Source organism: Erinaceus europaeus, chromosome 10 (assembly GCF_950295315.1).
Source record: "Erinaceus europaeus chromosome 10, mEriEur2.1, whole genome shotgun sequence".
NCBI classification, from domain to species: domain Eukaryota; kingdom Metazoa; phylum Chordata; class Mammalia; order Eulipotyphla; family Erinaceidae; genus Erinaceus; species Erinaceus europaeus.
Genome location: NC_080171.1, coordinates 43,835,474 through 43,853,540, shown reverse-complemented (window position 1 = coordinate 43,853,540; position 18,067 = coordinate 43,835,474). Strand labels below are relative to the sequence as shown.

Below are 18,067 nucleotides of genomic sequence, written 5' to 3'. Positions count from 1 at the left end.
TAGGTGTGGGGGTTTATTTCTGGGCTTTCAATTCTGTTCCACTGGTCTGTGTGCCTATTTTTGTTCCAGGCTGTTTTGATGATGATGGCCTTATAATATAGTTTGAGATCTGGGAGTGTGATGCCTCCATTTCTGTTTCTTTTCCTCAAGATGGTTTTGGCAATTTTAGGTGTTTTCTGGTTCCAGATAAATGATTGTAGTTTTGTTCTATTCTCTTAAAGAAGCTTGGTGGAACTTTGATGAGTATCACATTAAATTTGTATATGGCTCTGGGGTGAATATTCATTTTGATGATATTTATTCTTCTAATCTATGAGCATGGGATGTCTCTCCATTTCTTGATATCAGTTTCTATTTCCTTGAATAGTAATTCATAGTTTTCAGTATACAGATCATTCACTTGTGTGGTCAGCTTTATTCCTAGGTATTTTATTGATTTTGCTGCAACAGTGAATGGGAGTGATTTCTAGATGTCTTTTTCTTCAGTTTTAGTGTTTGCATAAAGAAATGCCACTGATTTTTGTACATTGATTTTGTAGCCTGACACTTTGCTATATTGCCTAATAACTTCCAGTAGTTTTCTGCAGGATTCTGCATCTATTGAGATAATCATGTGGTTTTTGGCTTTGCTTTTATTGATGTGGTCAATGACATTGATTGACTTACATATGTTGAACCAGCCTTGCATTCCTGGGATAAATCCCACTTGGTCATGATGAACAGTCTTTTTGGTATACTTCTGTATCCGGTTGGCCAAGCTCTTGTTTAATATTTTGGCATCTTCGTTCATCAGATATATTGGTCTGTTTTTTTCCTTTTTTGTTGTGTCTCTCTCTGCTTTTGGTATCAGGATGATGTTGGCTTCATAGAATGTGGAAGGGAGTGTTCCTGTTTCTTTGATCTTATAGAAAAGCTTTAGAAGTATGGGTATTTACTGTTTCCTGAAGGTTTTGTAGAATTCGTTTGTGAAGCCATCTGATCCAAGACTTTTGTTGTTGGGGAGATTCTTAATAACTGTTTCGATTTCTTTGTCTGTGATTGGTGTATTTAGATTTTGTAGTTCTTCTTGGTTCAGTTTTGTAAGGGCATATGTTTCTAGGAATTCTTCCATTTTTTCCAGATTTTGTAGCCTGACACCTTGCTATATTGCCTAATAACTTCTAGTAGTTTTCTGCTGGATTCTTTAGGTTTTTCTATGTATACTATCATATCATCTGCACATAGTGAGTGCTTGACTTCTTCCCTTCCAATATGTATTCCTTTGATTTCTTTCTCTTGCCTGATTGCTGTGGTAAGAACTTCCAATACTGTGTTGAAGAGTAATGGTGATAGTGGACAGTCCTGTCTAGTCCACAATCTGAGGGGGAATGCTTTCAGCTTCTGGCCATTGAGTATAATGTTCACTGTAGGTTTGCTATATATGGATTTTACTATCTTGAGGAATTTCCCATCTGTTCCCATGTTTTGTAGAGTTTTGAGCCTGAATGGGTGTTGGATTTTGTCAAAGGCTTTCTCTGCATCTATTGAGATGCAATATTAATTCTATTAATTTGAGTATTCTCCCTTTTTTGTTTAGTTAGTATGGCTAGGGGTTTGTCAATCTTGTTTAATTTATCAAAGAACCAACATGTGACTTCATTGATCTTTTGTATGGTTCTCTTATTTTGGATGTTGTTTATTTCTGCTCTAATTTTAGTGATTTCTGTCCTTCTGGTTGCTTTAGGGTTGGTTCCTTTGTTCCTCTTCCACTAAGTCCTTGAGGTATGCAGTAAGGTCATTTATTTGAGCTTTATCTTATTCTTTAATATGTTATTGTATGGCTATGAGTTTCCCTCTCAATGCTGCTTTAGCTGTGTCCCAAATATTTTGAAAGCTTGTGTCTTCACTGTCATTTGTTTCCGGGAACATTTGAATTTCTTGCTTGAGTGTCTCTCTGACCCAGTGGTTCTTAAGCAGTATGTTGTTTAGTTCCCAAATTTTGTGACTTTTAATAATTTCCTGTTTGTTGTTAAATGTTAGTTTTACTCCACTATGGTCTGAGAAGATACTTGGGATGATTTCAATGTTCTTGAATTTATCGATGCTGTCTTTGTGGCCTAACATGTCCTTTGTGGCCTAACATATCCTTGAGTATGTGTTGTGTGGATTTGAAAAGAATGTGTATTCCAGTTTTTTGGGGGGTGAAGAACTCTGAAAATGTCCAGGAGGTCTAATCTGTCCATGTCTTCATTTAATTCTCGTTTCTTTGTTGATCAGTCTAAGTGTGACAGTGGGGTGTTAAAATCTCCCACTATTGTTGTATTACTATTGATGTATTTTTGAATTTCTTTGAGTACATGTTTGATGTATTTAGATGGTCCCTCATTGGGTGCATAGATGTTAATAATTGTTAAGTCTTCTTGGCTGGTTGATCCTCTAATCATTATGTAATGGCCTTGCCTATCTTTTATTACTTTATTTAATTTGAAGTCTATTGTGTCAGAGATGAGAAGGGCTGTTCCTGCCCTTTTTTTGTCATCCATTAGCCTGTATGATAGTTTCCCATCCTTTCACTTTAAGTCTGTGTTTATCTTGTTGGGTCAAGTGGGATTCTTGCAAGCAGCATATGATTGGGTTGGGTTTTCTGATCCATCTTCCCTCTCTGTGCATTTTATTGGGTGAGTTTAAGCCATTGACATTTACTGAGAGTATGGATTTAATGTATTGTAGTGCCGTTATTCAACTATTTTTTCTTTGCTCTGATATGTGGCAAGTAGTATGGTGATGCTCTTGTTTATAAGAGGTCTTTTAGAACCTCTTTCAGGGCAGGCTTGGTCATGGTTGCCTCCTTTAACTGTTGTCTTTCTAAGAAGGTTTTGATCATCCCTCCATCTAGTTTGAATGAAAGTCTAGCAGAATATATTATCCTTGGTTAAAACCCTTTTTCATTCAGGGCTCAATAGATATCTTGCCATTCTCTTCTGGCTTTTAGAGTTTGAGTGGAGAAGTCTGCTGACAGTCTTATGGGTTTTCCCCTGTATGTGATTTTTGTTTTTCTCTTGCAGCCTTTAGGATCTTTTCTCTATCCTTACTTCTTTTCATTGTAACTGTGATGTATCTTGGTGTCTTCAAGTCTGGATTAATTCTGTTTGAGACTCTCTGGGCCTCTTGAATCTTAATGCCCTTTCTGTTGTTCAGGCCTGGGAAGTTTTCTTCTATAATTTCCTCTAGAATGTTTACTTCCCCTTCCTCTCTTTCTTCCTCTGGCAGGCCAATTATATGAATGTTACTCCTTTTGAGATCATCCCTTATGTCTCTGTTGTTGTTTTCAGTGTCTCTCAATCTCTTTTTGAGCTCTTTTAGCTCTTTCTTAGTTTTCTCTAGCTCATCCTCTGTCTGCTAATTCTGTTTTTTGCTTCTGTTAGTCTTCTTTCTCTTCCCTCAGCTTCTTCAGTTCAGCTGTTTCAGCTTTCAGTTCTCTAATTACCTCGAGGTAGTTAGTATTTTCCTTGAGGATCTCATCTGTTCTTTCCCTAATACTGCTAGCCCTTTCGTCCAAAGTTGTTTTCATTTCTGTGATTAATAAGTTTATTATTGCTTGCATAGTTTTCTTATCTATGGTTACTTATGGCTTATTTGTAGTTTCTTCTGGGATCTTCTTTTTATTCATTATAGTAGTTGTTTTATTTGCCCTTGATCTAACCATTTTTTTTATTAATGTGTTTTTTATTTTTGTGTTCTGTTGTTCCTCAGTTGTTTTGTTTTGAGTACAAGCCACACTATACTATATACGTTTATGACAAATGCAATCACCACCCTCAGAAATTATAATAATAACTGAAGCAAGGATTGAAGCAGTTTAACCAATACCAGTTAGCCCAAAAATGTCTCCAGTCCAAGAAAAAATAACAACCAAATCCAAATGAAAAAGAAAGATAAAGGAAATAAAGGATAGCAAGAATAGACAGCTATGCAAATCTACTGTCCACTGTAAATTCTAGGGGTAGCAAGAGGAGAAAGGGAAGTAGAGCAGAGACACACACAAAGAGAGTCCACTGTGAGTTAGATTTCTTCCCCAAAATAATTCACAAACAAGTATCAGTGAATTCAGAAAGCAGAGGAAGGAGGAAGGAGTCAGGAAAAAAAAGAAGACAGAGGGGGAAAAAAAGAGAGAAAAAAAAGAAAAGGAAAAAAAACCTATAAAAAAAGCAGTGAAATGAGAGGTGTTTTTTAATTTTTAATTTTATTCATTTATTTATTTGTTTTAATTAGCTAGGAGGAGGGAGAATGGGGAGAGTGTATAGAGGAGGTAGGAAGAGTGAAATAAGTTCTTCTCACAATGAATAAGACACCCTATTGCCTAGCAATGGAAAATATACTAAGAGTTAATTTTGGTCAACCTGAGGCGGGGGGGTAAATGGATACGAATATATATTTAATAGTAATAATAAAATAGAACAGAGTAAAAAGCCCTATAAGTGGGTCTGCAACTTGGACGACTCCCGATTAGCTCAGGCACCATGAGCCAAGACAACCAATTATAAAAAAAAAAACTTCCAGGCAGTCTTTCCCAGGTGGAGTTAGGCTTTGCTTGGTCAGATATCTGTCACTCCAATTGGGCCTAAGTCACTTACACAGAAAAGAAAAAAAAAAAGAGCCAAGGGATTCAGAAAGGAACAGTATTGGAATGACACCCCTGATGAGCCAGGTATCTTGGTAAATAGAAAAGGTCAGTGGGGAGCCTGCTAGCAGAGGCTCTCCACCCCCAGGGTCTGGTTGTGGGGGGAGAGAGAAATAATAAAAAAATTTCCTTTCTTTTTTCTCTATTTTCTAATCCAAATTGAGCTATAGTCACCTCCTTGGTGTCACACTTAGAACTCCTTATTCCTCATCCTGCTGAAGTCCAGCATCCTACCCTTTCCAGCAATTGTTGTCAGAGCTCATGTCAGCAGTCACTTCCAAGTTGTCATCTTGGCTCTGCCTCTCCCATTTATTTCATTTTTATACTGTGCCAGGATTCAGATCTAATCTTGCTGCAACGGGGATATATAGATATAGATATAGATATAGATATATGATATATATATATATATATATATAATAAAGGCTCCTTCTCAAAAGATCATAATTTTTCCCAAATATTTATAGCACATAGAAATAGTTCATAGTTATCATGTAAAAATTGTGTAATAAGCCATTATATCTGGTGGTGATGAGAGTAGATTTCATGAAATAAATGTAATCTGAATAAAGTCATCAATCAGTGATTCTCAGACTTTTATATATGGCAGAAAAAAGTAACTAAAGAACTAAAAACAATCCAATTTCAGAGGGATTGGGGCAGACAGTGTTGCTCCCATTTGAGTGCACACATTACAATGTACTAGGACTTAGTTTTGAGCCCCCACTCCCAACTTGTAAAGGGGAAGCTTCACGAGCAATGAAGCAGGTCTTCAGGCTCTAATTCTTTATCTACCTTTTCCTTCCTTTTTTTCCTTCAATTTTATTTATCTTAATAAGTAATTAAGAGGGAAAGACACCAAGAGAAAGAGATCAGAGCACTGCTCAACTCTGGCATATGGTGTCTTGGGCATGAATTTTTTTTTTGCATAACCATTATGATATATTCCCCACTCTTCCCTCTCCACTCTCAATTTATTTATGTACTACCAAATAAAACAGAAATGAAAAAGGAGGGGGAGAAAAATATAGCCACCACTGAATTCATAGTACTGACACAAAGCTCAATGATAACCTTGGTGGCAACAGGAAAAAATTCTATTTCAGGAAAAAACCTGCAGAATGCCAAATTGACTATGTTCTGTATATGTTTCCAAATTCAAAATAGTGAATTAGTTATGTGACATTTGTAAGCTGTTCTGACAGTGGCATTAGACTTGTTGGGAAACAAGAGGACTTATTTCAAAGTGTACACAGAAAACATACCAGTTCACTAATCCATATCTAAGATGGGGACTAAGAGTTAAGTGACCAATCAATTGATAGTGCTTATAGTGCTTTACCAAGGAAGGAATAGGTGTGTGTGTGTGTGTGTGTGTGTGTGTTTGTGTGTGTGTGTGTGTGGTGTGTGTAACAATAATAGCAACATGGATAAACAACAATGGCATCAAAAAGAGAAAAAAATAGCCTCCAGGAGCAGTGGATTCACACTGCAGGTATCAAGCTCCAAAACAAAAGAGGCAAAACAAACAAAACAAAAAAAAGAAAGAAAGAAAGAAAGAAATGGAAAGACAAATACCAACTGTTCGACAAAGTGTGGATGGAAAGGGAATCTTCTTCATTCCCAAGGGCAATGAAAATTGGACCAATTCCTGTAGAAAACAGCCTGTAGATTCATCAGAACACAAGAAATGAAACTACATTATGATACAGTAATCCCTCTGCTGGAGATACTTACCCAGGAAAAACAATGATGCCTACCCAGAAAGATCTACGCACACCTATACTCAGAGGGATCACCTTAACTAAGGTTAAGTGCAGGTAATCAGAATCTCCACTACACACATGGTTCTAAAGAGGCTATGTAAAGCACCAAATAACATCAAGCCATAAATTCTATAAAGAATATTTTTAATATAGAAAATTCTAGAATAGTATAAATTCTATAGAGTGTTATTAACAGAGTACACTGGAATCATACTTAGTAGGCATCTTAGTTGGTTGAGGTCTTTATCAAAGCTTCAAAATGAAACATATGAAAAGAAGAAAATATGCCACTTTCCCACATAAAATGAGTATCAAGGGGTTTATTTCCCCACACAGTGTCTGTTCACCTACCCAGCATACTAACATACTCTTTCAATCAGCAAGTACTTTATTCTTAAGGTTACTGTTTTATTTAAGATATAATGTCAAATGAATTGAACATTGTGACTAGATAATGGTCTCCTGCTGCAAGATAAATGCTTAAGCATTTATTGAAAATAAATGTTGGAGTGAAGCCACAGCATTTATTTTTGAAGTAGAAAACTATTTTCTAGTCACAACTCTCAGTACCAGAGACACTATAGCTATCTTACCAAATGATTTTTTTAAGTGAATTGAGATCACCGAAAGAGAACGACAGAATACTTAATTTATTTCCACCTATAAAATAGGTAACATTTTAGTTCCTTTTCTGCAGTTATCAAATCAAATCCAATTATGCTATTTGTTTGATGGGGAACATTGGAAGTGCATTAACGACATATTCAATCAGCTCTCCAGCTTGATTGTACAGACTTTTTTTTAAAACAAAATGGGTTTGAATATGCATGCTACAACAGAAGTACAAAATTTTGTGATGTATTATTGAAATTGTTCTTGCCACTTTATATGCAGGTAGCTACTGGTATCTTCATGATATAACTGAAAGACAAGTGAGCAAGCAGTAACTAGGGAGTTTTTAGAAACAATGCTAATGAGCTGTGGTCTAAGTTAATGATGATTTTGATTCTTCCTGTCACTACAATGTCTTCACAAGAAAGATGACCCTAAGTTAATTATGTTGCTTGGCTTGTGCTCTTTCACCTGTTCTCAGTGCAACATAGTTTTATTTTTTGGCCCTAAAACCTGAACATCAAGCTGCTCCTCAGTATCTAAGAACCTAACAAAACTACCATTTTAGTCCAAACAGCTACATTTTTTTCGGGGTGTCTCCCTCCTTCTCCGACAGGGTGTCCTCCAGGGGAAAGGTAAGAGGCTGGTTCTTTCTCGCTCACGACAGGGGTGACACGAAGTAAAAGACACCAGGGGACTCTTAGCGTGAATCTAGAAACTGAGTCCTTAGAGTCCCAGAATCCTAGAGTCCGTTTATTAGCAAAGTGGACATGAGTTAAATAGAAAAGCAATGGAGGTAATTATTGTTGCAATATGACAGAAATTACAGGTTTCTTAACAGTCAGCATGCCCCTAAGGTAGGGGGTTGGTATGACAGGAATTGATGAGATACAAGACAGTTATTTTCCATAACACAAGCAACTTAATTATCCAAAGGTATTTGAGAGAAGCATAGGGGTTAAACTCATAGGGTGAGACAGAGAGAAGATGGATATCAAAAGGCCATATAGTTTGGCATTTCTCTTGTCTGGGCTCTGAGGTGTGTGATGAAGTGTGTGATAAGGTGTGTTCTTCTGTGATCAGAAGGTGACTTTGAATGAGTGAATCTGCGGCCATGTGGCCTGCAGTTAATGGAGGGAAGTACTGGGGTATCTGTGGGCCTGAGAGTCAAGAAGGAAAGAACCAAGTCTGAGTTTCCCCCCTTATGTTCACCTCGGTTGAGAGAGACTTACCAAGAGGTTATCTTCTCAGACCTCCATCCAAAGATGGGGGTGGTTCTCCCTAAGCTCTATCAGGCTCACACATGTTCCCAACACATTTTGTTATAAGTAATAAGAACCTGGGGGTGGGGAGTGGGGAGTGAACAGTGGCCACACCAATTAAGCATACATACTGCTCTGGTTTGGGCCCCTGCTCTCCACCTGCAGTGGGGAGCTTCATGAGTGGTGAAGCAGGTCTGCAGGAGCTTATCTTTCTGTCCTATCTCCCCATCCTCTCTCTCTCCTATCAAAAAAAAAAAAATTTAAATGTCCACCAAGATTGGTGTATTCATAATGCTGGCACCAAGCCACAGAAATAATCCTGGAGACATAAATAAATAAATAAATAAATAAATAAATAAATAAAACTGACTACTTACTAATAAAATTTAGATATACCATGAAATAAGTTTCCATAATCTTTTTCCTCCCCCCATTTTATTGGGAGATTAATATTTATAGCACAGTTGTGCATGGACCTCATGTCCAAGCTCTACAGCATGGGTGTCTACAAAATACTATCACCCCCAACCTAAGGAACCAACTTCCCTCCGAGCCCTCCTTTCCCAACCCTTCCCCATAGTCTCTTGCTTTGGTGCTTTTGATGCTTTTGGTACTCTGCTCTCAGTCAAGGTTTCACCCTGTGTTCTCACTTTCTGACTCTGTCACCTTGGTTTAAACCTGAAAGAAAAATGTTGGTTGGGACAAGTTAGAAAGAGAGGGCGAAGGAATGCCAGTTGACTGCAAAGTAGTTTCCATACTCGTATTCAATATCTGTGACTAAATGTTTAATTTATAAGTCTTTTAGTGATATAAAGTAACTTTATAGATTTTTTATTTTGTATTTTTTATTTTGTTCTTGTATATGATAACTAAAGGGAAATGATAATTTCTGGCTAAAGCAGGCTTAACAGGAACACAATCTCTGCATGTATTCTGAGTAGCTAGGGAAACTCTTCAAATAGTTTTTGCCTTGAGGAATAAAAAGACATAATTCAATATAATGTTCACATGAACATTGTTGTTATCTTTAGTTTGAAGTTTGTGTTATGACAGTGTCATCTAAGATAAACACTTAATATTCATATATGTGGATATATATATATATATACATTCAAAGAGGGAGAGCAAATATAATACTTTGAAGAGTTTAAAGTTTATAGACAAATGCATAAGTAATGAATGGAACAGGGTTCATTTGTAAAATAAAATCATAATCATTTTGAACTATTTCATGAAAGGTTTTATATATATATGGATTAAATTATTAGAGTATCTTTAATTAAACATAATAAATAAAAACTGTAAGTAGAAGAATCAAAAATTTATTTGCTATGCAATAGATTTTTTTAAATAATTGTAAGAAACTTCTTTAAAAACACTTCTTTTATAAAAACCTGTAATCTGTGGAGTCACCATCTTTATCTTTAAGTATTTATCTATTTACTAATTTGTTGGAAAGTGACCACTAAATTGAGAAAATAGAGATAAAAATGCAGAAAGAAAGATACCTGCAGCTCTGCTTCACCACTTTAGAATCTTCTACCCTGAGTCTAGAAACTGGGGACTTAAACTCAACTCAAATTCCAGTGCATTGGAACATATGTTCTGTACAAGGTATGCCATCACCCAGCCTGAGCCACCCTCTTAATAACACATTTCAGTATTTTAGCCACTCAGGAAATCATAGGTAAGGAGATACATTTGAGGGTTCAAACTTTTAAGGAATTTATTTTCCACTACTGCTCTGAGGAGCCTTAGTATTCAGTTGCAATACAGAAGGAGTCTCCCAAACATAATCACTTTTCTTTTCTTTTCTTTTCTTTTTTCGTAATCGCTATTGTAAACTCTTCAAGAGAACTTCCTTTGCAAGCTGAACTTTCTTCTGAAATTTTACTTCTAGAAAGACATACATTGCTGATAAAGTAATGGGTAGATTAATGAATACAGAATGAGTTAAAAATATTATGAAGTTTCTGTGTAGAAAAATAGTAGAAATAATAATGTGAGGATTTATATATCAGGTGGTTTCTTATTTACACATATACAAACACTTTTTATATTGCAATATTTATAAATTCAATAAAAATTGCAGAGAACCTGTGTACTCATTCCCCCAATTTACCATAACACTATTATCAAACATAGGATTTAGACATCAAACAATGTATGTATATAACTATTATTTTATCTCCTGTGTGTTTATATAACCATCAGTACAATTAAGATTTTAAAAAAAGCTACCCTTTCAGGGGCCAAACTATAGCACAACTATTTGGATGCACATATTACAATGTGGAAGGACCCAGGTTTGAGTCCCTGCTTCCCATTGGCAGGGGAAAGCTTTACAAGTGGTAAAAAAAAAGGTCTTCCAGTATCTCTCTGTCTCTCTCTCCCTCTCTACCTCCCGTCTCCCTTTCAATTCCTAACTGTCTTTATCCAATAAATAAAGAAAGAAAGAAAAAAATTTAAAGGGAATTCCACAAATGGTAGAGTTGCCCTTTGTTTTGTTTGTTTGTTAAGTACCCTTTCACCACTGATCTCCCTCATGTCACTGCTTTATATTCAAATTTACCTAAACTTTATATAAATCTTCTAAGATTTGAAGTTGGTATAATTTTTCTTTCCATTTTATAAAGAGAAAACTGTGGGAAATGTGTTTAAATAGCTTGCCAACATCATAGAACCAGAGAATCAAAATTAGAATCTATACAATGTGTTTTCAGAATGTATAATTGTGTTCACCTCAATATTAATCTACTGAAATTACACTAAAAATTCTAAGTAATGGTGAAGCTACTGTAATACAACATCAATTTCTAAAGAAGAATTCACTATATATAGAGAAAATATGAGATAAAATTTAAAAACCATCTGCTAAGGAAATTTAAAACCAAAAGTCACAGACAGTGGTTCATGCTATTCAGTTACATCCTATCTATTACTTAGACTTCAGTCTTTGAATATATACCTTCTGTATCCAAGACATATGGTTCAATTTAACAAAAAGATAGTGCAGCAACCAATAAAATATTGTGTGTAAAGAAAGAAGGCTATACTCAGGGAGAAAGTTTAATGATAAATAATACATTGTTATTCAATTAATTGAGTTCAGTATTTAAATGTATAAGACAAGGAATATATGTGATTATGATCTATTATTAGTAAGGAGATATATTCATATAGTTACATGCATAGATATTTTATCCTGAAAAATATCTTAAACAAAATTCTAATTTCTGAATCAAAAAAAAAAAATCTGAAAAGCCTTTCTTGATGAACCACTTTCACTCCCGGAAAATCACTAGTTGCTAATGGATGGCTGTTTCTATCCTAACACCAAATGTGTGACTCTTAAATCATAGTCTTTTCCATATTAATTAATCCTACTCAATGCCCAGAGATTATATATACATAACCAAGTGGGTTTATTTTTTATGAGTATTTTCTTCTTTTATTTATTTATTTATTTTACCTCCAGGGTTATCTCTGAGGCTTGATGCCTGCACTACATATCCACTGCATCTGGAAGCCATTTTTCCCATTTTGTTGTCCTTGTTGTTGCTGTCATTGTTATTGTTGCCATTGCTGTTGTTGTTGCTGTTAGATAAGACAGAGAGAAATCGAAATTGAGAGAGGAGGGGAAGACAGGGAGACAGAAAGATAGATACCTGCAAACCTGGAGGTGCCGAGCTAGCATGAGTTTGTTTCTTCTTGGGCACGTGCTCTCTGGGTTGAATAGAACTCAGCCAGAGCCAGCCTGGGCTGCTGTTTACTCAGTGATGTGGGAGAGAGACCAGGAACTCATGGCAGAGCGGGAAAGTAATGTGTCTTTATTGATCAGAGACAACACTTTTATATATTTAGAACCAGAATTGGCAAGTAGGAAAAGGAAATGGCTAGGAAAGGGGGTGGAGAAAAGGAAAGAGTGGAAAGCTTCCATAGCAAAGGTTGCTAGGGTTTTAATTGGTGGGACTAATGTACACTGGAGGCAGTGCAAGTCTTGAGGTAGAAAGAAGATAGATCAGGCAAAGCAATGATTATATAAATAGACCATAGTGTCAGCAATGGAGGATGGAGCAAGGGGGCTTTCCGACATCTCCCCCTTTCTTTTTATCTAATGGCCATAGTATCAGGAATGTGGGGTGCTTTGTGAGACAGGGAGTCTGAAAGGATGAGGCACACCTTTGGGGTTACTACTGCCCCTCCTTGCTCAACCTCTCAGTAGAGAGAGAGAGACTGCAGGATAGATGCACTCCTCAGGTCAAGCCCTGCCAAGCTCAACCACATCAACCACAAGCTCAACCACAATTTCCCAACATCTCCCTCTTTCTAATGGCCATATTTAAATGGGTGAATGTCTGTAAAAGACTCTATTTCTGTTAGAGGAATAGCAGTGCAGGGGTGAACAGAAACCTATATCATGCAGACATTTTTAAAAGAACTGGAATAAAACTGGGAGCGATAAGTAAAAGTAGCAAGGGACAGCGTGAGACTGAAGAGAGGCCTGGAAATTGGAGAGGGGCTGCCTGATGGGTGAAAGGGGACACTGCCTGATAGGCGAAGGAGTGTGGGCCTGATAGGCTGAGGGATGAGAGGGGTGATCTGGCATTGTAGAGTCCCGAGACAGCTGGCTGCAAAGTCCATGGACTGCTACAGTCAGTCCTCAAGAAGTTTAGCAGTGTAAAGGGAGTGCCCAAAGGTGTACCAGCAAGTCTGATAGAAGTCCAATGCCAATGACCAGGTGAAGAAATGCCGCACATTTATCTCAATGTGGGAGGACAGCCACTGGAAGTTTGCTTCTCTGTAGAGAGTGATCTGGAACCACCAAAACCTGACAGGCAAAGCAGAAGCAAGAAGGGTAGACAGCAATGGGTGGGAGAAAGTCAGTAGGAAAGTTCTTTCCTTTAGAATCTGTGAATCAGTTTCTTGAGATCATGCCAGGTCACATCATTGGTTTCAGGGGGGAGGCACTATAGTTGTGCCATATTGTAGGTGATGTCAGAGGACAGGGGTCCAAATGGATTTCTGGGATTTCTTTATGAGAATCCTGTTGAAAACTCCTTCATTTAATTCTGCCTGGTAAGAATGTAGCTTCAGAGTTACACTTTTAATCTTACAGTTAATGTTTACCAAACTTGAAACACACACACATGTAGTCTATAACACACAGGAAGAGAAAACTTTTGTTATAAAGACATATCATTTCAAACACAAATTTGGATCTGTACTGTCTTATTTGAACCATCTTTACTCACACAGCTTTCAAGACTAAGCATTTCAAATTTATACCATGACATAAAAAAAAAATCAAAAGAAGAAAAAACAATTTTTGGACTGTTTCTGGATGTCTCCAGAAACTATGGCTGCATCCAGCATTTTTATATAAATTCAGTTAAGTTACAGAATATTCTGAGCAAAATGGGTCGTACAAAAATTCGGCCATTCAACTCACTCACTCACAGAATACAACTGGCCAGACATATCATAAGATATTCAGAGAAGGGGGGACAGAGCTCTGTGAACCAGATTTCTCAGATCCCACCATGTTGTATTATGGATCCTGGGGTTGCGTCCTGCAACCAGTCCTCTTGCAGTGTTTCTTGTTCCTCAGGGATATCAGTGCCATCATGTAGGTATTGCTGGACATGGTGGGCAGGAAGCCAGACAGGTTTTGAGTAATCCTGCAGAAACACACATGCAAAACCCCTCCCCATGGTCAATAGAGGGTCAGGCCCTTTCCAAATTTTATTGAGTGTGTCTTTCCATTTGGCCTTAATAGCTGGGAGGGTGGATGGTTTTTGCCAATAAAGAATAATAGGAGGTTGGTTTGAATTTTTGTAAATATTAAAGAGATTTAATGTAGTTAATACTTTTGCCAGCTGGATATTGTGGGGGTATATTCCCCCTTTTTCTTCATTTACTTTAGTCTTTATGATGTGCCCTCTCGACAGCGCCTTTCCCCTGTGGATTATAGGGAATGTCTGTAGTGTGAGTAATGTTCCAGAGGGAACAAAAGGCTTTAAATTGTAAATGCAGCCACATTGTCCGTTTTAAGTTGAAGTGGCATGCCCATTACAGCAAAACAGGAGAGCATATGACTTATAAGCTTTTCTGAGCTTTCTCCAATCTTAGCTGTCACCCACATAAATTTAGAAAAGGTATCAATTGAGACAAACACGTATTTTTTGTTTGCCAATGTTGGGTAAGTTGGTGACATCAATTTGCCAAAGAGCATTTGCTTTTAAGCCTCAGGGGTTAACCCCAAGAGTTTTAACAGCAGATGTCTTGATTAGACCTTCACAGGAGGAGCATGTAGCAAGAATATGTTTCAACCATTTCAGAGGAATATCAGGAAATCAAGCTTGAAGGCCTTTAAGATTAACATTGGTTAAGGAATGAAAGTCAGTAGGATTAGAGAAAGAGGCTAGGAGAATTCCTGTGGAGGCGAGGTGGTCAGCTTCAGCATTCCCTTCAGATAGGACCAGGAAATGGTCTGTGGGAACGAAGGTGTTGAACATACAGTGGTTGAGTTCAAGAACAGAGCACAGAGGCAATTTGAATTAAGAGAGGAGAAAGTGGGTTGTCATCAATTCTCACATAAGAATGAGCAAGCCATGGAAGTAAGTTAACAGTATACACACTGTCAGAAAAAGGGTTGAAGAATTCTGGTACAGATTTTTAAGGCTAAGAGAACAGCATAGAGTTCTTTGTACTGAGGGGAGCTATCAGGAAGCTCAGTAAAGACAGACATGGATCATTGTTTATCTGGATAATATGTAAGGGGAGCAGTGCCCTTCTTGCCACCATCTGCTGGGAAATTGTGCATTCTGCTTTGACCTGTCACGTTTTGGCTGTTCCAGCTCACTCTCTACAGAAAAGCGGAATTCCAGAGGCTGACCTTCCTCATGCAGCATTTCATCCCCTGCCATTTCTCCCCCTAGTTGCCTACTTTGGACTGAGACTTCTATCAGACTTGCTGGTATACCCTTTGGACACTTTAGACAATTTTACAGCAGCTTCCTTCCCTTCACGTTGCTGGTTTTTCATAGACTGACGCTGAGTAGTTCATAGACTTTACACACTGTTGCCCTGGGCATTAGATAAAAGGAAAGGGGGAGATGCTGGGAAATTGTGCAAATGCAGTCACATCTGCCATGTTGTCCCCTCAGGCTACTGCTAGTTCCCGCGAGAGTTGGGACATTCTTGGAGTGCCTGTTTCGCCATGTTGTGCCCTCAGGGCATTGTCTATTTCTCCGCGATATTTGGAGTGCTTTGGTCACTCCCCCCCCTTCCCATTCTCACGAGAGTTATTATCCTATCCTGCATTGCTATGGTTACTCCTCCCCCTCCCTATTCTCATGAAAGCTGCTCCTATAAAAGCCCTTCTTCCGCACCTCGCTCTCTTGCCAGCACTTCACTTCGGTGTTCAGACGCAGGAAAGGTTACTGCTTGAGGTGGCCATTTTCGCTACCTCCACATGGCCCAACCTGCTTCTCTAGCACCCAATTCTGAGGTGCCAGTGCAAATAAAGATTTGTGTTCCCTCTTCACTCCGGACCTCCTCTCTCTCTTCTCCGCAGCCCACACAACAACAACCATCAGTAACAATTGTTGGAGCAGAGCATATGGGATCTCGAGAGAAAAGTTTAGGTACTAGTAGAGGCAAAAGAGGTAAAGAGGCTGTCAATTTATTAGAAAGAAAATGGTTATCTAATTATCCTGGAAAACCCATTAAACTTATGGCAAAACGAGAATGGTGGCATATGAGCCACACTGTATCTGTGAAAGAGAAAGGAAGAATAATTGAATCTGGTTCCCTTCCTAAGACCTGAATTGATCTCTTTTTTCCTTGGCAAATCATAGATTCTAAGGCATAAATCTTGGTAAGAAGTCTTGGAGCTCCCCCTACTGGCATATGATGCCAATGGAGAACACCATGACTCTGGTATATAGCCCCCACCACAGTAGGGATGGAGTTAAAGATCAAAAGATTTATGGGAGAGGAGGGGAAGAACCTAACAAGGTGCATGTCCTAGAGAGCCTGATTAACCCTTTCTAGCATTAAGGAGGCTTCGGCAGTTGAAGTACGCTTTGAGAAGGGCCGTTTATCTCCTTTTAACAGACCAAACAGTGGTTGGAGGCAATTAGTGGGGAGATAAAGATACTGCTTAAGCCAATTTAAATTTCCAAGAAAAATTTGTAAAGAAGCAAGAGTGAGATGAGAACGAAAAGTAGCAGAAGGTTTTAAGGGATGAATCTGTGTTAGAGAAATCTCTGAGCCTAAGAAAGATATTGGAGGAATTAGCTGAACCTTCTCAGGAGCTACATTTTTCTTTAAGGCGGGGATAAGAAAATCACATAGGGCAGAGAGATCTTTAATTTTCTCCATTTTAAGACGTCATCTATATAATGAAAAACTTTAAGGCCTTTATGAATATATGGAAAAAGGGCAGATTTAACAGACTCTTGACAAATAGTAGAACTGTTGGCCATACCCTAGGGCAGTACCACCCACTCAAATCTATTGGCAGGGCTGGCATTATTAACAGAAGGAACAGAGAAGACAAAACATTTACGATCTTGTGGGTGCAAGGGAATAGAGAAGAAACCATCTTGTATATCGGTAGCTATGACTGGAATTCCTGCGGGAATTGCAGAAGTAAAAGGCAAACCCCTTTGGGTGGAGCCCCAAACCTGCATGGTTTTATTAACTACACAGAGATCTTGGAGGAGGTGACATTTTCCCGAGCACTTTTTAATCACAAAGACAGAAGTATTCCATGGGCTCTGGGAATGGCAAATGTGTCCCAAGGACAACTGCTTTTGGATGAGCTCTTTTAAAATTTCTAGCTTCAGGAGTTGGGCGGTAGCGCAGAGGGTTAAGCACATGCGGCGCAAAGTGCAAGGGTGTATGAAAGGATTCCAGTTCTAGCCCCTGGCTCCCCACCTTCACGGGAGTCGCTTCACAGGTGGTGAAGCAGGTCTGCAGGTGTCTTTCTCTCCCCCTCTGACTTCCCCTCCTCTCTCCATTTTTCTCTGTCCTATCCAACAACAACATCAATAACAACAGTAATAACTACAACAATTAAAACAAGGACAACAAAAGAGGATTAAAAATAAATAAATATTTAAAAAAATTCTAGCTTCTCCCTAGGCAAAGGCCACTGCTCCACCCAGACAGGCTTGTTAGAAAGCCAATCTAAATGGAGAGTTCTATTATGAACAGTGGCAGTTAGTAAGTCTGGAAGTATGCCATCCCAGACAATAGAAAGCAGGAGGAAAAAAAGGGTATCAGAAACAGAGATCTTTCTCTCCAAACTTGATTGGACCCTGTAATGAATTTAACTAGGGATTCATCAGGTTCCTGGCAAAGGGAGAGAATGGGAGCTGAGGCCACTCCCATGGGGGTTATTAACTGCTCCCAGCTGTAACACACAGAGGCATACCTGATCAAAATAGCCAAGGAGAAAATTCCCATCTGTTTGCTAAAGTCCTGTCTCCCAGTGTCCCACCTCAAAAAGGGCCTCAAAATCCCAGTTATGCTGGTTCTGACTGTTCCTGCGGGACTGCTGCAGGCATTCGTCCCTGAAAAATGCTTCCTATTGAAGGAAGAGTAGACCCGAACTGCCCCTGTGGCTACAGACAGACTATGACCCACATAGTCAACGACTGCCACCTCTCCAGATTCAAAGGAGGTCTCGAAACTTTACATCAGGCTCAACCTGACGCTGTTGACTGGCTACGGAAGAAGGGCAAACGCTAGGAGAA

The 18,067-nt window shown here is 38.4% G+C and overlaps 1 long non-coding RNA gene across 2 annotated transcripts in view; it reads left to right on the top strand.

Moving 5' to 3' along the window:
• The window catches only part of LOC132540732 (uncharacterized), an 820,348-nt gene that overhangs the window by 613,918 nt on the left and 188,363 nt on the right, over window positions 1-18,067 (top strand). Inside the window, exon 6 of one of the 2 annotated variants that reach the window (XR_009551889.1) lies at window positions 1,724-1,761. The exons of the other annotated variant lie outside the window; for it this stretch is intronic. This is a non-coding gene — a long non-coding RNA (uncharacterized LOC132540732). The remainder of the gene's footprint in view (window positions 1-1,723; window positions 1,762-18,067) is intronic. 2 annotated transcript variants of the gene reach the window in all.